This window comes from Octopus sinensis, linkage group LG10, assembly GCF_006345805.1.
Source record: "Octopus sinensis linkage group LG10, ASM634580v1, whole genome shotgun sequence".
NCBI classification, from domain to species: Eukaryota; Metazoa; Mollusca; class Cephalopoda; order Octopoda; family Octopodidae; genus Octopus; species Octopus sinensis.
Window position 1 is genome coordinate 19,634,683 of NC_043006.1, and position 17,926 is coordinate 19,652,608.

Genomic DNA, 17,926 nt, shown 5'->3' on the forward strand with positions numbered 1-17,926 from the left:
ATCCTATCCACCCAATCAATTAATTTAAGCCAAAAAGATTTTGGCCAATCATAATCGAGGAAAGAATTTATATTTATAGACTCATTAAAGGTATTTTATTCCGGAAGGCTTTGTTGAGATCGGAAGTCTTTCGTTAATTTTTAAACCTCATTTTTTAACTCTTCCAATACGGTTGATTTAACAGCAATCAAAACTAAGAAGAAATAACCAGTCTTCAATATAAACAAAGCAATAAGCAGGTGGATGCTGAATTTTCCATTGTATTGCTGACGATAAAATAATTCTTTTATGATGGGAGGAATATTTGCAAGATTATTTTCCTTTTATAAAAACCAACGTTCTACAGACGATTTCTGTTTATCAGCCAAACTTCCCCCGAAGCAAAAGGAGGTCACAACCTTGACGTACACTAAATCCAAACCTATTAATATCCCTTATAAAATTCCTCGCGCACCCCGCCTCAAACGTCGAAGAAAAGTCAATTTTCGACTGAGCAGCAGTGACTCTGAAGAAAATAGTAGTCCTTTTTCACTGTGTTCGGCTGAATGCAAGAAGCGAGTGCTCTACTCGCGATTTCGGCGGTTTAGGGTTGAAGCTAGGAGAGAGGAGAACCATGGCAAATACAAACGTTTGACTTCTGGTCTGGAAAGGTCTTCCGAAAAGTATTCCAACGAAGCTACGACTCACGAAATTCCTGTAAATCGCATCTCCCGAAAATATAAAACATTTTGCAAGAAAACCGGAGAGGATTGTGATTCTATAGAATGCAAACCACGAAAATCTTGAATCTCACATTTTAGGGATATTTATTTATTTTTTTTTTTTACTTTTACTTTCCGGTAATGTTGAACTGTTATCAGATTTTTATTGTTTATTGTTTGACGTTTGATTTTTATCTAGAAATGGATTGTTTGTATATATATATAATACTATCAAGCAATTCTAGTAATCTATATATAACTACTATAGATTGTTGTTTTCTTAAATAACTCCTAGAAATCCAGTGAAATTCTGCCGACTCTAGTATTTTTTTTAAATTTTGAGGTCGATGAGAAAATCTCAAATAATCACAGGAAATTAATGTTATATGATTTTTTTTTTTTTTTTTGTGTAATTTTAAAATCTTTTGACTAAATATTTAATATTCATTTTAAAACTGAGACTTTACCTGCCACGAATAATATCGATTACATTTTTCTTATGCTCTAATTGCAGAAAATTTTATTTCTAAACTTTACTCTCAAACATCGACAGTTTATTTTAATGCTAATTATTCAATTTTTAAATCGTTGCAGAAGTATTTTTTTTTAATAGAGCAAATATTTTCAAAATTACTGGAAGATAAATGAGGTTCTTGCTCATTCCTTTTAATTATGAATGCTGCGTTTGCTATTGTCCAAGAGCTAATTCTGATTTGCAAAGATAAATTTTCTTTGTCTATTTCTCCGCAATTAAAAAATACTTGCAAGCGCTAATTAACTTTTCACATTTTTAATCAACAAAATAATTTCATTCGGATTTTTAACTCCTGAATTATTTGAATAATTTTAGGTCATCTGAGTAAAGCTTCATTTTAGAAATTTCAATTGTTAAACTGCAAATTTAAGATATGCTTTTACTTACTGGTGGGTACTTCACTACTATGTTCCTAAAACATAACATTTTATTGTAGGAAGATTACAAGTTTGATAACACTAATTCGTTGAGATTTAATCATTTGAATTGTCACGTCGTGTGGATGAAAAAAATCTTTTTGACAATCTCTCACCGAAAAATTAAAATCTCAACGGCAATCTCTGTTCTGGAAATCAATTAAAAGTTTATTCTCAGGCTTTCCATGACGTTCCAGCTCCAAGCTTAACTAACTATATATGTATTATTTTTGTTTTTTCTTAGTTCAATATAGGACAGAAAACATTACCCAAACAACTGAGTTAATATTTCACAACCATATTTCACTTTTTTGTCTGTCTTTCTGTGTTCAAATTCTGCCTAGGTCAACTTTGCCTTTCATGCTTCCGGGGCCGATAAATGATGCGCTAATTAAACACTGGGCTTAATGTAATCGACTAACCCTTCCCCTCAAATTTCAGGCCTTGTACCTATAGTAGAAAGGATTATTATATAGGAAATTCTCTATAATAAATAATTATACTTAGATATAACATTTCCAGAAAGTTCCAAACTTCTCTACATTCGTTGCCTGTTTTTGTCTCCAGTAAACTGCTTAGAGGTTCCGTATCGTATGTAGAACAGACAGAGACGGGGGAATGGCACAAAATCTTGTTCACGAAATATGGACTCCTGAATCGCTATCTTTTACACTAAGTGGGTTTCAAAATATTTCTAATAGTTTTAACATTGGCATTAATGTCTTCTAGAGTTTTTCTAAAGCTTAATGGATCATAAAAACTATATCGAACCCTCACCAGTTTCTCCTACTTTTAAAAAAAATCAGGCTGCGTGTATAATGTATAAAGTAATATATCTACATGATCAGGAATCTAAGCAAATAGGGGAGAAATTTGTTTAAGACGAAGGCAGCGAAATGATTGAATCGTTAGCGCGCAAACAAAATAGTACTTAGCGGCATTCTTTCCGACACTTTACATTTAGAGTTCAAATTCTGCTAAGATCCACTTTACCTATTATCTTTCGGGATCGGTAAAATAAATACCAGTTTAACATTAAAGTAGATGTAATTGCCTTATCCCCACCCGACCCTTAAATTTGCTGGCTTTGTTCCGAAATTAGAAAGCTGGTAAAATCGTTAGATCATCGAGCATAATATTTAGCGGTATTTCTTCCGATTCTGTAAGTTACCAGGTCAACTTTGCCTTTCATCCATTCAGACCCGATAAAGTACCAGTCAAGTACTGGAGATAATGTAATCGACTTGCCCCCTCCCCTCAAATTGCGGGCTTATGCCAAAATCAGAAGTATTATTATTATTACTATTATTATTGTTGTGGATTAGCAAAATCGTTGGAGTGTCAGAAAAAATGCCTTGTGGTATTTGTTCCGTCTCTTTATATTCTGAATTCAAGTTCTGCCGAGGTTGACTTTGCCTTTCGGGATCAATAAAATAAATCCCACTGGGATCGCTGTGATCAATCCCCACCTGTCCCATCAAAATTGCTAGCCTTGTGCCATAATTAGAATCATAAATTTACTGCGAGCCCTCTTTAAACCGATAGTGCATCAGACAAATGCCTGGCGCTATTTAGTTACGTCCCTTTTACATACGTCAAAACCCTTCGCTCGAGGTCGACTTTCACAGTTCATCATTAAGAGCGGGTAGATGTTAAAATGCACCCGCTATCGAACGGATTTCATTTAATCAACAATTCGTTGTCCCAAGACTTGTAATCTTGTGCTTAAATCAGATTATTTTATTCCCGTTATCATCAAATAAGTGTATCGTGCGGCAAGAGAAATTCTTGTATAAATAATGTTAACTATTGTCCTATTAATGGATTCAGTCATTTGACTGTGGCCACGCTGGAGCATTGCCTTCAAGCATTTTTAATCGATAGGTAGTTATTTCTCGTTCTCGTAAAATACGAAATGCCAAGTGAGTTCAAATTCCGCTAAGGCCACTTTGCCTATTAGCATAAAAGCGAATTAGGTTGGAGCACTCCGTCGGTTACGACGATGAGGGTTCCGGTTGATCCGAATCAACGGAACAGCTTGCTCGTGGAATTAACGTACAAGTGGCTGAGCATTCCACAAACACGTGTACCCTTAACATAGTTCTCGAGGAGATTCAGCGTGACACAGTGTGTGACAAAGCTGGCCCTTTGAAATACAGGTACAACAGAAACAGGAAGAAAGAGTGAGAGAAAGTTGTGGTGAAAGAGTACAGCAGGGATCACCACCACCCCCTGCAGGAGCCTTGTGAAGCTTTAGGTGTTTTCGCTCAATAAACACTCACAATGCCCGGTCTGGGAATCGAAACCGCGATCCTACGACCGCGAGTCCGCTGCCCTAACCACTGGGCCATTGCGCCTCCACAAAAGCGAATTATTCAGTCTGACATAAAGACTGCAAGATAATTGTATTTGAATGTTACATGTTTTTTACCCTTCTGGCCCAGGCTGTTGTACAATGGGAGAAAAACCCGGAACCACATCGTTACGAAGCGAACTTGTTAAAACCATGCATCCATTCCAACACCCAGGATATTTCGAATATTTCCAGAATTTTATAACTAAATATTTTTTAAGATAGGAAGTGGGTATTATGCAGAGTTCATTTACCTCTCAAGGATATCAGCACCATAATTGGAGTGATTTCACTTCATACTGGAATTGGCACCCTTAACGCTCTTGTGAAAAATACATGAACTGCTATAAGCATTACTACTTTTTTCTTGCAAAGGGATCACAAATTTTGTTCCTGCTAAGTCAAAAGAACTTAATATTTGTATAGTGTTCACAGTTGAGCAAGACTTGATCCTCCAACTTCCCAAACAGCGATGTCTGGTTTTAATTTGAGCTGCAAATCTGTCACTTTATACAAACTATTAATATTTCGTTTCTGCATAAAGCCATTCCACTTTTTAATGCAATTGTATATATTATTTGTGTTATTTCATTATTTCTCTGGACAAGGGGAAATCCAAAATTGAATAAAACCTGCAGTTGACTTATGTTGAACAGTTCTGAATTCACCAAAAGCGATTTTCCCATTATGCCCTTTGTTTCCTTCTAGTATTTGTAATGATGCCAAATTCAACAAAAATTTCTAAGATATTTCTACTCGCACGTTCTACGTTGACTCTGAATACTTTGAGAAAATTTTGCTATTGATTCTACTTTCATATCTGACGTTGGTGGATCATTCTCTTCTAATCTTCCCTTCCAAAATCGTATGCGAGAGGATTGTTTCGAAACATCTACAAGAACGCCGACCATGATGAAATTTCTTTAATTTGTTACCCATATATATTCCAAAGCAATCCCATATTCCCAAACTGCTAATGATGCTGGGAAAGTTAATCACTGCAGACAGCAAACCAGTTCTTCTCGCTTAAAGTATAGAACTCTGTAATTTTAGTCAAACGCATTAGTCTTCCATTAATCCTATTGTGCCTAAGGTGGGGTGTCCTTTGAGTTCTTCACTCGTGAAGGGTTTTTTTTTGAGGATGATGCAAGGATGCAGATTTGGTATAATCTTGTTGACCAAAATCTTTTAAACGAAATTCAGTCAACGGAAACCAGCAGGAAGCATCCATCCTTTAATAATAATTGTTTCCTTTCCTTCGACGCCACCATCTACACTTTGAGTGCTTTTAGCTGAGTCTGCTCCGTTGCAAGTATTTTGACCGTATCGCTGGTCTGTGGATAAACTTCAATCTTCCACTAACGAATCAGGGGAAGCCCTAAAAGGAGCTATAAGATGCTGCCCTTTGACTAAACAATACAAAAGGTGGTAAGGATTTCTCTATCTCTCTTTCTCTCTCTTCCTCGCTGTTGACTCTAGATAATACTTGGAACTTTCTTGAAGGACTTCTAAGGTGAAAGAAGACCGTAATGCTGAATTAAACAAGTTACAGTATTTATTACCTTCGCTATGGTGGAGGTATTGTTTTTAGTCGTATTTGTTTGTTTGTTTGTCTGTGGACAAGATATCTCGAGAACCGCTGGGTGGATTCGGATGAAACTTTCAGGGATGTTTGGCTTTATTATTGCCCATACAGGCGCATAAAGAAGGGGACAACGCAATATGAACGGTGTCATATATAATTGTATGGGTTTAAAAATTTACAATAACAGATGATTAACGAATGGAACACAAAAAACATTTACATGTACAAAAATAACACAATGAGGCATTAAAAATAGGTAAGCTCCGACCCCATGAGCCCTTTCATTAATACCTATTTCTTTATTTACCCACAAGGGGCTAAACACAGAGGGGACAAACAAGGACAGACATAGGTATTAAGTCGATTACATCGACCTCAGTGCATAACTGGTACTTAATTTATCGACCCCGAAAGGATGAAAGGCAAAGTCGACCTCGGCGGAATTTGAACTCACAACCTAACGCAGACGAAATACCGCTAAGCATTTTGCCCGGCGTGCTAACGTTTCTGCCAGCTCGCCGCCTTATCATGAATACCGACACCTTGGTAATCTTTCTGGCCTGTTCACGCAGGGCCTTTCACTCCCAACATACGCGTTGATCTTTTATTGAACACACCCACTGACAGGCACCTCCTTTCTAACCCCACCTTCCTTTTAAGGTGAAAGGTAAAAACATTCACCAGAACGAGGCCGGAGACGAAGCTGTCTGTCACAATCCCTTTCATCCTTGACTTCCATATCACCTCTCTCGCAATTGCTACTACTACGAGAAAACAATTCTTACCTTCTTCCGTAAGGAAATCCAGCGGGTTAATTTTTAGAATTGACCCAGGCGATAGCTGTACTCTTCTTCCATCTGACAACAGGTGTTCTGCATAAACCCACATTTCTCAAATTCTCGGACACTGAACAATAGCATGCAGGACGGTTTTCACGTCCCGCTCGCATCTTGGACAAGCCGACGCCCCACGATGGCCGTATCTGGTGAGCTTGTCCCGAACAGGTAGGGCTCCTCGGTAAAATGGCCAGGCCAAAGACTTTTGGAAGTTATCATGTGTCTTCGGCCCGAATGTTCTTCGGAACAGGCTGTCTGATTATTGTCGAGACCCAGGGTCCTTCCCAGGGCATCATCATTTCCTGCCTCTACCAACCTACTATAGTAAGCCGTGGTGGTACCGAAACCGTTGGCATTACCCGAGTTGCGGAACTGGAGAAGAGCCTTACGGCACTCCGTATACCAGGTACCCAACCTCGATCTTCGACGAAACCAGTTTTCTCCACCACCAAAACTAGTAAAACTGAGGAACATCCGTCTAGCGAGAGGAGACCACACCCATTCACCATTCAGATAGAGCCAGAGGTGCCTCAACCTCAGTGCATGATTGCGTATCAACAGCCAGGCATTCCTAACCCACCCTTTAACGGCTTTTGACAGCAAATAGAACGTCTTTCAAGTGAAGTGTTGTTCTTCCCCAAAAAACCTTTCCAAATTGCTTAACCACGAATCTGGACAAGGAACGACGGAAAGACAGTAAACGTTGACCGATGCGATAAACACATTGGCCACCTCCATCCTCCCTTTCAAGGATATCCACCACCAAGACCAGTTTTTGACTATGTGGGTCACCTTGCCCGATATCTCGGCTTAGTTCTTTCTATTGGAGATCTGGACCAAACCAGATTCCTCGCAACTTAACCGGGCCCTCCGTCCAGCGTCCCACGACGCTATTCGAAGGCATCGACTTGCCCCTCCAGGTTCCAATTTGCAAGCCGACCAACTTTTCCCGGTTAATTTTTGCTCCTACCACCGTCTCGTAAACCTTAATGGTTTCGCCTACTTTCTGTTGGTGTTCCATCCTGGTCACGATGATAGTGATGTCATCCGCGTACGCTGTAACCGATCCTCCACCTCCTGGATTCGTCGGGATGCCGCTCAGCTTTCGCAGTAATGGCTCGAGGGCCATCACGTACAAAAGCGGAGAGCGCTGACACCCTTGGCGAACGGCTTCGATAAAAAGCCGTTCGCCAGAATGATCGAGTCGATATTGTTGTACAACTGTTTGATCCACTTGAGGAAACCAAGACCCAGTCCGAACTGCGCGAGTGCATAAAACAGGTATTGATGGTCTACGCTATCAAATGCTTTAGCTTGGTCTAAATGGACCAGTGACCCACCTTTGCCAGAATTATTACCATACCCTTCTACAGTGTAGCGTATAAGATGAAGATTATCCTAGATGGTTCTGCCAGGGACTACACAGGTTTGTGCTTCTCCTATCAAGCCATCCGCGACACGCGTCAATCTTTTTGCTAGCACATTGGTCAAAATCTTCATCTCTGCGTTCAGTAGAGTGATCGGCCTAAAATTATCTATATCATCCCCTTTGACCGCATCCTTCCTGACCAGCGTCACTGCTCCCCAGCGTACAACTCTGGAAATAAACTGTTGCCAGTTCGCGTAAACGCTAGCCAGTAGGTACCCGAACAAGTCTGGCATACTTTTATATAGCTCGTACGGTAGACCATCGAGTCCCGGCGCCTTACAACCGCCGCAGTCCGTTATGGCCCCAATCACCTCCTCAGATGTGATCGACCCTTCACAGCTCTCCGCGTCCTGCCCCGAAAGGCGCGGCAGCCCTGCGAGGAAGTCCGTAAGGCCTATCCTACTATCCAGTCCATCGCTTCCCCCGAAAAGCTAGGCGAAGTGCTCCTGAAAGGTCTGACACATATCCTCAGGTTCGTTTATCAAATCACCTTGTGAATTCACCAAAGATCGAATTATGGAATCATTTCCGCGTTGAGCTTCTACAACACGCGCTCATCCAGCGGCCTTGATTCCCTCGCTCCCTATTGCATGAAGTCTAGCTCTGACGATACACCCCATGTGTTTAGCTTCGAGGTACTGGTTTAACTCCAGTCTCTTCGCCCTCACCCGGAATGCGTCGCCAGTTCTCATGGCTTCCTCTAGGGCCTTAACTAATTCAGTTTCCTTCTTACTCCTTCTACCCACTTAACCTATACTATATCTAATAGACTCAAATTTAATGGTTCTTTTGAGGGCAAATAACCATTTGTTGTTAATAATGGAACCGGTCAACGCCCTCTGTATTAATAACTTAATCCGGCTTCTGTACTCCTCAATCACCAAAAGGGACTTGTTGAGTTTCCAGTAGCCGGAACCCTTACTACATAGCTTATCTAGGTACAGTTTACATGCGACTATCTTATGGTCACTGTAACTGACCAGGTGAAATTTTGGACACGTAACTATGTCTTTATCTGGTTTTCTAATAAGAATCCTACCTTTGTAAGACCTAGAAGACCCATCGCTATTTGACCATGTCCACAATGGAGCGTCCAGGAATTCTAGTCTGTGGGGATCTACTAGCTGAAAGCGACTTAGTTGATCCCGGAAGCCAAAATTAGGTTTCCGATCATAATTAGAGCCAAAACTTTCCACGCGCGCATCGAGAATAGTGTTAAAGTCTCTTAACACAACTAGTGAACGTGACGTACCTAGAAATTTCTCCAACTCTCGATAAAAATCAGTCTAACTCGACTTGGGTGCATAAACAGCGACCAGCTTGATTTCCTTACCACAACTGAACATCAGGTCTAAGACGACCAGCCTACCTTCTAGATCAGAAAAAATTAACTTTTTCTCTGAAACTCTGTTTCTTTTAAGTAGGACCAACACTCCAACCCCGCCCCTTGGCCGGCCTGCAGAACTGAATTTCTCGTAGTCTTTCAGAATCGGGAGCAGATCTCTTGGCCCTTTCAACCGAGTTTCAGTAGCAACAATAACATCTAAGCTTTGTGACCTGACGTCATTTAGGAAACGCCCTTGTTTCCGGCTCGACGCCAGGCCACGCACATTTATGCATCCAGCATGAACAGCTATAGAGACTTATCTTTTTAATTGGTGTCAAGAGGTAGGGGACCCGCCTCATCTTCTTTCTCCTGGGCTCGTGGTGTCGGAGCGATGAGCTCCCATATATCTTAGTGGTATCATCCAGCCTGGGGCAGCCAACATCTTTCCTAAAGTCATTAGCTAATAATATTCTGTGTATTTTGTTAGTAGTTTTATAAATTTCTATACCATCTTTTTTTTTTTTTGTTCTCAGTCTCTATTTTTTCTACATGGAGAGTTGTCAGGCGGTTCACCAGGTCCCTATTCGAGACGCGAACCGCCATGTAGCAACTGTCCTCATCTTTTTTTCTTCTCCGATTTTTTTTTTTTTTTTTTGCTTTTTTTAATTAAACGTGTCTCCGCTTTATCTTTTTCTTTTTCGGGGGAAGGTAGCTTTTTTATTTTCTTCTTGTTCTGAACAAGAGACCACTCTTCCTCCCTTTTCTGGTATTGCTGTTCATTATTCCTGCGATACAGGTTCAATCACTACTTGTTTCTTCTCGGTTTCTTCCTTCTTTTTCTCTGTTTCCTTGGTTCTACAGTCCACCCTGGGGTGGTCTTTTTCACCACACTGGAAGCATCATAATTTCATTCGTTTTTTTTTTTTTGTTCTTGCTTGCTCAATTTCTTTTCCCCCGATTATATGTTTTGTATTGTCTTTGTAATGCATAACTTCTATATTTAGCCCCTTTGTGGGCAAAAAAATATCGAGGACGTTGGTGTTGCCTTGGCGGAGGTTTGCGCTCTCTGAGTGCTCTTGTTTACATAATTGTTTATTCTTTGTTTTTGTTTGTGTTGTCTCCTCACGTTATCCTTTCAACAACTGATATAATGGCCTCTTAAGGGCGGTGAGCTGGCAAGATCGTTAGCACGCTGGACGAAATGTTTAGCGGTATTTCGTCTGCCGTTACGTTCTGAGTTCGAATTCCGCCGAGGTCGACTTTGCCTTTCATCCTTTCGGGGTCGATTAAATAAGTACCAGTTACGCACTGGGGTCGATATAATCGACTTAATCTGTTTGTCTGTCCTTGTTTGTCCCCTCTATGTTTAGCCCCTTGTGGGCAGTAAAGAAATAGATATAATGGCCTCTGTTCTGCAGGACAAGCTATGTACTCATTTCTTCTCCTTTAGCCATCCATATTGTTTCCATTACCATCCATTCTACCAACACTTCTATAACAATTAATACAATCTTTCCTCCCCAGAACATAAAGCATTTGAAATTCATACCCACCCATATTTTTTTTTTCATGCAGTCATCGATCGATATCAATAGCAACGATCTAACCATTTGCGATGATGCTGATGAGGTCAAATGTTCATAACAAAGGTCGCAAACAGAGCCCTTTCATCCTGACTAAACTGTTAAAAATAAATTAATTATAAGTTCATGACAGATTTTAGTATTAATGATACTTGACATCGTAAGCTACTAAATCGACACAAATGAATAACAGGTCAACTGATGAGATTCGAACCCAGTATTTTTCTTCTTTTTTTTTTTTTGCTAGTCAGGTGACAGATATACGGGGATACAGAGGAAATTAATAAGTGTGAACTTAAATGAAATCGAACCTATGACCCATTTGTTAACGCCTCTATGTATTTATCTGTGCACCACAAAATCCCTAGCAGATGTAGTATGGCCGAATGGTTAAGTTCGCCTTGCATCCATGAGATCTTGGGTTCGATCTCACTGCGTAGCATATTGGGTTACTGTCATTTTTCGATAACTTCGAGTTGACCCATACCTTGTGAGTAAAACTAGATTGACAAAAGTTGTATAGAAGCGTAACAAGTAGATTTTTTTATTTGTCACACGTACTGTATCCCCTTGACCCTTCCTGAAAACTATCTTAACCCTTTGAGCCCTGACCTCCTGAACCTTATTTGACCATATACCTGGCTTCCTGAGCAAAATAAGCTGAAAACTGGGTTAGTATCAATTATAGCTCTCAAGACAAAAATTTCAATGCCAATAACAGTCTGACAACACAAATATACAACAGAGATGCCTACCTGACCCCTAGTGCCAATATTCCACCTTGGTATGCCAATCGGTCCAGCATGTTGACACCCTTTTGACGTAGAGATGAACCTTGCATTCTTGGCAACAGGTGGCCTATTTGACTACTTTGACTAGATAATCCCTGTAAGGAACACTGGGGTTTCACATACAACACACAGTGTTTATAGACCCATCCTCTGGAATGTGTGGATGATGGCGGCCTACGTTTTGGAGTCGAACAGGGACTTCTCGATCGCGAGCTCTGCGAACAGCTTTCGTGCGAAACTCACCGACAACTCCCACACTTTACTGATCCAGTGTGGAATGTGTACTTCTTGGCCTTCTCAGGATAAAGGGACTGGCATATAACATATGCATTGTAGATAGCTCACATGAGAAATTTCACGAAAAGCCTTCTTGGCCAACGATAATGGCGTCTTGTCTTGTAAAGTTTCGTCATTTGATCGTCGGATAAAAATAAATCGTCGTACTTTAGTGCAGATGCTTCCCACCGGTTGAGCGGTGCTATGGTATAGGGAAAAATAAACCATCCACCAGTAAACCGGTTTCCATCTAGCTTATTCGCTCGCAAGATAGATTATAGTAGAAGGCACTTGCTGATGGTGTCACACACTGAAACCCGAAACCACGCCGTTGCAAAGCCTGCACCTTACCCATATTTTGTTATCCTATCCCTTCCAGTATGAGTCTCTTATATGAACGAGTATTCTATACAAAAATATAACTGAAAACATTAAAAATTCAACGCGGGAGTCCCAGCATGACCGCAGTCTAATGACTGCAACAAATAAAAGAGAAAAATCAAAATTATATTACAGTCGTAGATACAAGTTTGGAACACAGGTCTGAAAATAGGAAATTTTGTATTCTTTTCTACTCTAGGAACAAGGCTCGAACTTTTGGGGGAGGGGCAGTCGTTTAGATCGACCCAGTACGCAACTGGCACTTACTTTATCGACCTCAAAAGGATGAAAGATAAAGTCGACCTCGGCAGAATTTGAACTCAGAACATAAAGACAGATGAAATACCTATTTCGTTACTACCCACAAGGGGCTAAACACAGAGGGGACAAACAAGGACAGATAAGCGGATTAAGTCGATTATTTAATCGACCCCGAAAGGATGAAAGGCAACGTCGACCTCGGCGGAATATGAACTCAGATGAAATACCTATTTCTATTTCGCCTGGCGTGCTAACGATTCTGTCAGCTTGCTGCCTTGGAATTTTTATATTAAATACCCAGTTATATTTAATTTGCAATATACTACTACATGTCCAGTAGTTTGGAAAATAGGTGATAAAGCTTATCTCTCTATATATAAGCGGCAGTTTGTCTGTCTGTGTGTCTGTCAGGTTGTACCCTCACCCTGACCACGGCTTTCAACCGATTCTGATGAAACTTGACACACACATAGTCCAATGTCATAATTCAAAACTAACGCAGCGAAAATTTTGAAAAGTTCTCCAAGTTTTGAAAAAAATCGATAAATTCGACATGGGGTCAAGAATCTAAGCTTTTTATATGCAACACATTTTCTGTTGTAGTTTTCGCAACTTGCAATCGATTTTCACCAAACTCATGGTGAAGCTTAATGTTACCCTAAGAAACTTAATTCTGACGTTAGTTTTCCATGCAATACCTTACCATCAGAAAAAATCGATATAATCATGCCATTTTGGGAAATCGCGTTCAAATTCAAGATGACATTTTTTCGACAATATCTTTCACAAATTGACAGGAATCTAAAATTACATTTTAAAATAACAGTTTTACTGAATATTAAGAGGAAACAAAGTCTAAACACTTGTTTAGATATGCAAAAAGTAGAACCACATTAATTCACCCTGGCTGTCAAACTTTTCCATGACATTTTAATGATATGCTATAATATCTCAACAGTGTGAGAATACATGCGTAACGTAATCAATAAAGTCGCTAGACTGATTAACTTTACAATGTTGATATTTAAGCGCTACTTATCCATTACACAGTTTTCACCTGTAACTATTCTGGTTCTCTGGAGAACAAAATGGTATAGATGTCGTCGCACAACTATCACAAACATATTTCACCTTTCTGTTATGTCCGTTCTAATGTATTCAATAACGGGGAGTGTTGAATTCTTTCTGTTTTCACGTCACCTCTCTTCTCATGGCCGCAAAGTCTGTTTAAAGAGCTACAAACTGAAAGATGCCATATACATCAAAACTATAGCTAAGTTAATGCTAACTTATCTAATGTAGAGAATATAAAAGATACCAAGCTACTTTTCTACTCTAGGACAAGGCCCGAAATTTTTGGGGGAGGGGACCAGTCGATTAGATCGACCCAAGTACGCAGCTGGGATCTTTCCGGTTTGAACGGCAGTTTTTTCTAGCGGTGTCATATGAAATTGTCACCTATAAGTATGACCCTACTATCGATCTATTGCATTTCAATCCGTTTTAGGGTTAGGGTTAGTTAGGGTTAGGAGTGGGGGGAAGGGTATCTTTTTTTCTTCACAAATGTAAATAAACCCAATTTGTTTCTTAAACTCGGGACATATTCATACGGCACAGAATGTTTTCACCTCAATAGAGGTGTTTTCATCTCAAGGACCACCATGCCTTACGAGCTTGTTCCAGACAAGTAAGGCTCCTCAATAACATTACCATGCCAAAGACTTCTGGAAGTTATCCAGCGTCTTCGGCCCGAATGTACGTTGGAACAGACTGGCCAGCTGATTATCATCGAGACCTAAGGCTTCCCAGAAGGCATTGTCACATTTCGCCTCTACCAAACCCTCTATAGAAGAATGTGGTAGAACCACTATCGCAGGCGTTACTCCAGAGATGGAATATCCGGAGAGCCTTACGACACTCCGTAAACCATGTATCCAACTTCGATTTACGATAGAACCACGTATCCAGTCCACCGAAACAAGTGAACTTGGGAAGCATCTGTTTCGCCATCAGAGACCACACATCGATCACCATCCAAATGGAGCTACAGATGCCTCAACCTCAGTGCGTGCTGCGCATCATCAGCCAAGGCATCCCTAGCCCACCCTTTAACGGTTGTTGGCAGCAAATAAAGCGTCTCACAAGCGGATTCGAGCCCTTCCACAAGTGGAAGAGCTGTCTTTCCAGCTTGCTCAACCACGAATCAGGGCAGGGAACGACTGTTAGGCGGTAGGTGATGACCGATGCGATGAACACATTGGCCACCTCCGCCCTCCCTTTCGCTAAGCATTTCGACCGGCGTGCTAACGTTATTGCCAGCTCGCCGCCATAAGATACACCAAATATTGATCACGCCATCCTTCATCTCCTACAATATTTCATATATCAGTCTTAGTGAATTCTTTACCTTTCTTAAATTGGTTCACATAAGGCCAGTCACTGCCTTTTCTTCTTTTTTTTTTCTTGATCATTTAGAAATAGAGATTCAAAAACATTCGTTGACTAATTCCAACGTCCCACGACGCAGTCAGGAGGCATCGACTTGCCTCTCCAAGTGACGAGTTGCAAGCCGACTAACTTTTCACGATTAACCTTTGCTCCTGCCACCGTCTCGTATTCCTCAATGGCCTTGACTACCCTCTGTAGGTGATCCATTTTGGTTACGATGATGGTGATGTCGTCCGCGTACACTGAAACCGACTCTCTACAACCTGGCTGTCGCTCAATTTTCGCAGCAATGGCTCAAGAGCCACTACATACAAAAGCGGGGAGAGTGGACACCCTTGATGAACCGAGCGTTTGATGCTGAACGGCTTAGATAAAAAGCCATTCACTCGAATTACCGAGTCGATGTTGTGATAAATTTCAATGATCCACCTGAGGAAGACAAGACCCAGGCCGAACTGCGCCAGAACGGACACCAAGTAATGATGGTCGACCTCTATCAAAAGCCTTTGATTGGTCTAAATGGCCACTGCCCCGCCCATACCAGTATCGTTATTAAACCCCTCTACAGTGTACCGTATAAGATGGAGATTATCCTGGATGGATCTACCGGGAACGGCATATGTCTGAGCCTTCCCGATTAAACCATCCGCGACACGCGCCAATCTTTTCGATAACACTTTGGCCAAAATCTTCCACTCTGTGTTTAGCAGTGATGGGCCGAAAATTATCAATACAATCCTCCTTGTTCGGGTCCTTTCTGACAAGCGTCACTACTCCCCGGTGCAAAGATCTGAGAATGAACCCATTCTGCTGCCAGTTCGTGTAGACATTCGCCAGCAGGTACCCGAACAAGTCTAGCATACTTTTATATAGTTCATGGGGTAGACCATCCAGTCCCGGTGCCTTACGCGCGCCGCAGTCCGCCATAGCCTAGATTACCTCCTCAGGCGTGATCGGCCCTTCAAAACATTCTGCGTCCTGCCCCGATAAGCGCGGCAGCCCGGTGAGGAAGTCCGTTAGGTCCCTCCTACTGTACGGTCCGTTGACCCCACCGAAAAGCCGGGCGAAGTGCTCCTGAAAGACCTCGCACATCTCCTCGGGCTCGTTTATCAATTTACCTCGTTGGTTCGTCAAAGATCGAATTGTGCCATCGTTTCCACGTTGAGCTTCCACCACTCGGGCCCATCCTGCGGCCTTGATTCCTTCACAACCCAAGGCACGAATCCTAGCTCTGATAATGCAACCCATATTTTGGGCTTCGAGGTGCTAGTTTAACGCCGGTCTCTTGGCCGTCACCTGAGCTGCAGAGCCAGATTCCATTGCTTCCTCTAAGTCCTTAGCTAATGCTAACCCCTTCCTAGTCTCTCTAGCCACTAAACCTGTACTATATCTAATAGTCTCAATTTTAATGGCTCGCTTAAGGGCATACCACCTTTTGTTATTAATAACAGATCCGGTTAATGCCCTCTGAATCAATAACTTAATCCGGTCTCTGTACTCCTTAATCGCCAAAAGGGACGTATTAAGTTTCCAGTAGCCGGATCCTCTATTATATAACTTATCTATGTCGAGCGTACAGGTGACCATTTTATGATCACTGTAGCTGACCGGGAAAAACTATGGACACCTAACAATATCCTTATCTGCTTTTCTAATTAACACCCTATCTAGGTATGACCTGGAATATCCGTCGCTGTTTGACCATATCCACAATGGAGCGTTCGAAAATTCCAGCCTATAAGGATCTGCTAGCTCAAAGCGGCTTAGCTGTTCCAGGAAGTAAGCATTACCTCTTCTATCAGAACATGAGCCAACATAATCTACGCGTGCGTCACAGATTGTGCTATAGTCTCCTAGCACAACTAGAGAATGTGATGTACCGAGAAACTTCTCCAGGTTCCGAAAATACTCACTTTGCCCGTTTTTAGTGGGTGCACAAATTGCGACCAGTCTGATAATCTTAACACGACTGAGCGTCAAATCCATGACGACCAGCCTACCTTCTGGATCTGAAAAATTAACTTTTTCTCAGAAACCTGGTTTCTTTTTAACAGGACCAACACCCCACTGCTGCTAGCAGGACAGCCCAGAGAGAAATAGCAGGAGGAGATCTCTTGGCCCCCTTAACCGGGTGTCCGTAGCAACAATGACATCCAAATTGCGCGACCTGATGTCATTAAGAAAACGACCTTGCTTCCAGCTTGACCCCAGACCATGCACATTCAAACAACCAACACAAATACAAGCTATCTGTTAACCTTGGCATCAGTGGCTTTCGGCCTTGTTCTTTTCCTTTTTCCGGGCTCGTGGGGTGGTTTGACATGGGTCTTCGTACATGGACTTACTGAAGTCCAACCGCGGAGGGCCTATGTCCTTGGGGAAATATGATTTTAATATTGGGATATTTATATCGTCTATTTGTGTTATCAAAATTCCTTCCGGAAGTTTTGTGTAATGTTCTTTCAAGATTTCTGCCGTAAGAATATTTTTAACTCGAGTTGGCAATTGTTCGTTCATGGCATTTATTACCACTAATAATAACTTGTTTTGCCATATTTTATCCGGGACTGGAGGTGGGGGGGTGATTTTCCTGGGTTGTACAGGGGGGAGGTATATCGGGACTGGAGGATGAGGATTGAGGGGTGAAATATCAGGGCTTTGAGGTTATCAGGGTTGGAAGGAGGGGATATTGGTGTTTTTTTTTTTTTGGTGAATAGTAGTGTGGAGGGGTAGTTTTAATTTCGTGTGTGTCTGCTGAGAGAACTTTTTTCTTGTTTGAGCTGGATGTTGAGGGGGTGAGATTGGGGTTCTTCCTTTTGGTTAATTTTTTCCTTTTTACGGTAGACCATCCGTCTCCACTCCCAGCTGGTTGAGTATTTTCATTATTGGGAGCCTGCTGGTCGGTCTTCTGTATCTCCGCCTTCTTCTGCCTCCTTTTTTGGGCCGTCTCCACCTTACGGGTAGGACAGTTTGCCTGAATGTGGCCCTTCTCTCCACATCCGAA